Source organism: Salvelinus sp. IW2-2015, linkage group LG8 (assembly GCF_002910315.2).
Source record: "Salvelinus sp. IW2-2015 linkage group LG8, ASM291031v2, whole genome shotgun sequence".
In the NCBI taxonomy this organism is placed as follows: Eukaryota; Metazoa; Chordata; class Actinopteri; order Salmoniformes; family Salmonidae; genus Salvelinus; species Salvelinus sp. IW2-2015.
In genome coordinates, this window is record NC_036848.1 from 53,274,583 (window position 1) to 53,280,144 (window position 5,562).

A 5,562-nucleotide genomic window follows, 5' to 3' on the forward strand; every position below is an offset into this window, starting at 1 on the left:
GGGCCGGAATAAGCTACAATTGCATTTTATCGATGGCAATTTGAATGCACAGAGATACCGTGAGGAGATCTTGTGGCCCATTGTTATGTCATTCATCGGCCGCAATCAACTCATGTCTCAGTATGATACTGCACGGCGCCATGTCACAAGGATCTGTGCACAATTCCTGGAAACTGAAAATACCCCAGTTCTCCATGACCTGCATACTCACCAGAAATATCATGTTTGGGATGCTCTGGATCAATGTGTACGACAGCGTGTTCCAGTTCCCGCCAATATCCAGCAACTTCGCACAGCCATTGAAGAAGAGTGGGACAACATTCCACAGGCCACAATCAACAGCCTGATCAACTCTATGCGAAGGAGATGTGTCACACCAGATACTGACTGGTTTTCTGATCCAAGGTATCTGTGACCAAGAGATGCTTATTTGTATTCGCAGTCATGTGAAATCCATAGATTAGGGCCCAATGAATTTATTTCAATTGACTTATATGAACTGTAACTCAATAAAATCATATAAATTGTTGCATGTTGCATTTATATTTTTGTTCCGTCTATATACACATATATACGTATATCAGTGGCTGTCGGTGCCGTTTATGATTAACGAGAAAGCTTTTTTTATTATTATGAGCATGGCCTTATTTTCTATGTCAGCATATTGGATGACTGTCATTCATATTCCATTCACCCAGCTCAATGTAACATCGATAGGTTTAGACTACTGAATGACACTCAAATTTTCCCTATACTATACCCATCATGAAGTTACTACAACCTGGCCTATGAAGGAACGTTTACAACGTACACTACCATTCAAAAGTTTGGGGTCACTTAGAAATGTCCTTGTTTTTGAAAGAAAAGCAAGTTTTTTTGTCAATTAAAATAACATAAAATTGATCAGAAATACAGTGGAGACATTGTTAATGTTGTACATGACTACTGTAGCTGGAAACCGCTGATTTTTTATGGAATATCTACATAGGCGTACAGAGGCCCATTATCAGCAACCATCACTCCTGTGTTCCAATGGCACGTTGTGTTAGCTAATCCAAGTTTATCATTTTAAAAGGCTAATTGATTATTAGAAAACCTTTTTGCAATTATGTTAACACAGCTGAAAACTGTTGTTCTGATTAAAGAAGCAATAAAACTGGCCTTCTTTAGACTAGTTGAGTATCTGGAGCATCCGCATTTGTGGGTTCGATTACAGGCTCAAAATGGCCAGAAACAAAGACCTTTCTTCTGAAACTCGTCAGTCTATTCTTGTTCTGAGAAATGAAGGCTATTCCATGCTAGAAATTGCCAAGAAACTGAAGATCTCGTACAACGCTGTGTACTACTCCCTTCACAGAACAGTGCAAACTGGCTCTAACCAGAATAGAAAGAGGAGTGGGAGGCCCCGGTGCACAACTGAGCAAGAGGACAAGTACATTAGAGTGTGTAGTTTTAGAAACAGATGCCTCACAAGTCCTCAACTGGCAGCTTCATTAAATAGTACACGCAAAACACCAGTCTCAATGTCAACAGTGAAGAAGCGACTCCGGGGTGCTGGCCTTCTATGTGCACAGGTTGAGAGAATTTTGAGTAATCAAGGTGACAGACAGTGACACATTCAATACCGCCTTGTATACTCTTGCCTGCATCTAGCTGATCTAGGGYGTRATCACTAGTCTAACAGTTACACATTTGAGTTCCCATTTGACAAATTCAGGTATGTTTATCCCGTTCCGTTTGCTTCCGTTTAAGAAATGTTTTTCAACAGAATCGGCGGAATGAATACACCCCCGATCACACGCAAACACAGTTCGCTTTCATAATAGCCATGTAAAAACAGCATGATCACTTTGCTCCATGTAGACAGTATGGTGGAATGGAATGCTCGAAGCATGTTGGCTAATGGGCAGGAGTTCAAGCAGTTCATTGTGGCTATTCCAGCTAAGCCTGATGTGATTTGTGTGCAGGAAACATGGCTTATCATACAGGGATATGTAGTGATTCGTAGGGACAGAGATGTGGGGGGGGGGGGGCTTCCCTACAGGATGCTAGGCAACGGTATTGAACAGGAATATATGGTGGTGGAGGTGTGGCTGAGAGGAGGGGTGATAGTGAAACTACTATAATCTGTGTCAGATATTGGACCTGGAAGTGCTGGAGAGAGTGGAGGGCCTGATAGAAGTAAAGTAATGTGGTGTGGGGATTTTAATGCCCACAACACGCTCTGGGGGAAGGTGGAACGGACGGATGGAAATGGCCAAGTGATGGAAAGTATGATAGAAATTAAAGATCTTGGGCGCCTGAATGATGGCCGAGGGACCAGGATTGATGTAGCCACAGGGAAAGAATCTGCCTTGGCCCTCACTCTGGTATCTAGTGCGATGGCAGGAAACTGTGAGTGGGAGTTATGGGAGGAGTCGACAGTAGGGAGTGATCATTACCCCATAGTATGCACAGTAGGCGGGAGGGAGGAGGAGGTGTCAGTGGATGGAGTAGGCAGGTGGATGTTTGGAAGGGCAAAGTGGGATCGTTTTCAGGAGCTGAGTGAGCAGGTGATGGCTCGGGTGGATATGAGAGGGGATGTGGATTGTATGAATAACTGGGTGAGAACAGCTTTAGTGGGGGCAGCTACTGAGGCTACACCTAAGAGTTCAGGGAGGAGGAGGAGGAGGAGGGGGAAAGCAGTCCCACGGTGGACGGAGGAGTGTGGGGAAATGGTGCGGAGKAAGAACAAGGCATTTAAAGTACTGAAAAGGACGCATAACTTCCAACATCTCATTCAGTTTAAGCAGGCCCAGGCCCTGGTGAGGATAACTATCCATCAGGCAAAGAGGGCATGTTGGCGTTGGTGTCAGAAGGGAGTGGGATTATCCAGTGTTGACGAGTGGGGATGATGTGGTAGTAACAGATGAGGAGAAGGCAGAGATGATGGCCAAAGTGCATAACTCGGCAAATTTGTCAGAGGAGGGGCAGAGGGGGAGAGAGAGAACGAGAGAGGAGCATCCTGGAGTGCTGGATAGGAGAGGATGTAAATGATGAGTTGAATTAACCATTTACTATGTCAGAGATGAAAAGGGCAATTGGTAAGGCTGGGTTAACTTCACCTGGGACAGATGAGGTGTGCTATGTTACGTTGGCCCATCTTAGTGATGAGGAACTGGATAAGGTATTGGTGTTGTACAACAGAGTGTGTGAGGAGGGGAAACTACCAGGCATCTGGAAGGAGGCAGGAGTGGTACCAATCTACTACCAGGCATCTGGAAGGAGGCAGGAGTGGTACCAATCCGGAAGCCAAGGAAGGACCCAACGAGGCCAACAAGCAATTGGCCAATAGCTTTAACATCACATGTAGAGGTCAGGAAGGCTCAGGTGAACATGGAGACTGTTTGTAGCTGTCTTTTTTGATGTGGAGAAGGCSTWTGATATGATGTGGAAGGAGGGGTTGTTAATCAAGTTTGATATTATGGGGGTAGGAGGAAGAAMGTACAACTGGATAAAGGATTTCCTGTTTGGAGTTCTATCCAGGTGAGGGTGGGRAAGTCTCTATCAGGCAGCTACCTGGTGGATAACGCTACACTGCAGGGGAGCGTGATTAGTCCTCTGTTGTTCTCAGTCATAATCAATGATGTTTACTCTCAGGTACAGACGGATTTTGGGAGGTCGTTATTTGCAGATGATGGGGCCTTATTGAAGTGGGGAAGAAATGTGCCATATATGGTCAGGAAGTTACAGGAAGCAATTGACGAGGTAGAGTGGTGGGCATTAATGTGGGGATTTAGGTTCTCTGTAAAGAAAACTCAGACAGTGTTCTTTACCAGGAGGAAGGTGTGAGATGAGGTATGCTTGAGGTTATATGGGAGAAACTTGGAGAGGGTGGGGGCTTTCAGGTTCCTTGGGGTAAACTTTGACACTAGGCTGACCTGGGCAGAACACATTGAGAGGTTGGGGACCTTCAGGTTTCTTGGGGTATACTTTGACACTAGACTGACCTGGGCAGAACACATTGAGAGTTGGGGACCTTCAGGTTTCTTGGGGTATACTTTGACACTAGACTGACCTGGCAGAACACATTGAGAGGTTGGGGACCTTTCAGGTTTCTTGGGGTATACTTTGACACTAGACTGACCTGGGCAGAACACATTGAGAGGTTGGGGACCTTCAGGTTTCTTGGGGTATACTTTGACACTAGACTGACCTGGGCAGAACCCATTGAGAGGTTGGGGACCTTCAGGTTTCTTGGGGTATACTTTGACACTAGACTGACCTGGGCAGAACACATTGAGAGGTTGGGACCTTCAGGTTTCTTGGGTATACTTTGACACTAGACTGACCTGGGCAGAACACATTGAGAGGTTGGGGCACTTCAGGTTCCTTGGGGTATACTTTGACACTAGACTGACCTGGCAGAACACATTGAGAGGTTGGGGACCTTCAGGTCTTGGGGTATACTTTGACACTAGACTGACCTGGGCAGAAACACATTGAGAGAGTGGTGGGAAGTGTAAGAAGGTGCTAAAATGTGATGCGCTGTCTGACGGGGAAGGAGTGGGGGGCTGGGCGTTCCTCATTGAGGACCATGTATGTTTCATTGATCCTGTCTGGCAGGGAAGGAGTGGGGGGCTGGGCGTTCCTCATTGAGGACCATGTATGTTTCATTGATCCTGTCTGGCAGGGAAGGGTGGGGGGCTGGGAGTTCCTCATTGAGGACCATGTATGTTTCATTGATCCTGTCTGGCAGGGAAGGAGTGGGGGGCTGGGCGTTCCTCATTGAGGACCATGTATGTTTCATTGATCCTGTCTGGCAGGGAAGGAGTGGGGGGCTGGGCGTTCCTCATTGAGGATCATGTATGTTGCATTGATCCTGTCTGACGGGAAGGAGTGGGGGCTGGGAGTTCCTCATTGAGGACCATGTATGTTTCATTGATCCAATCTGTAATAGACTATGGCAGTATGCGATGTTTCGGGCAGCTCAGACCTCATTGGAAAGGCTAGATCTCTGTTGATGTACTGGCTAAACAAGCACTTAGAAGTGGGGATGTTGAGGTTGTAGTTTCAATGACCAAGGCAGAGGMAAAAAGCCTGATATGGACAGCGATGGTGCAGAGATGGCGGGAGCAGGGGAATAGAGAAACTAAGGGAAGGCATTTATTTCTAGTACAGAGGAAAGTTGGGGAGAGGAGGATGGCAGGAAGGGACAGAAGAGAGGAGGCTATTTGTTTAGGGTGGGACACAGCCAGTTGAATAAGTCCTTAAATGTGATAGGAAAGCATCCAACAGGAAAATGTCATTATTGCCAGGAAACAGAGACCRTGGCGCATGTACTGCTACAGTATCAGAGGGAAAGAGAGAGACTGAGATCTAGAATGAGGGAGAAGGGGATACAATAGATTAGTTTAAAGAGTATATTGAGTAGAACGTCCTTAGATATAGTCTCAAATATTTGTTATCTTTTTTGAAGAGCAACTTGGCTGGCAGGTAGGATTTAGTTCCTCCGTGTCTCTGGCCCACACTCCAGTACAGTAGGTGGCGGTAATGCACCATAACGTTGGATGCCAACCGCCG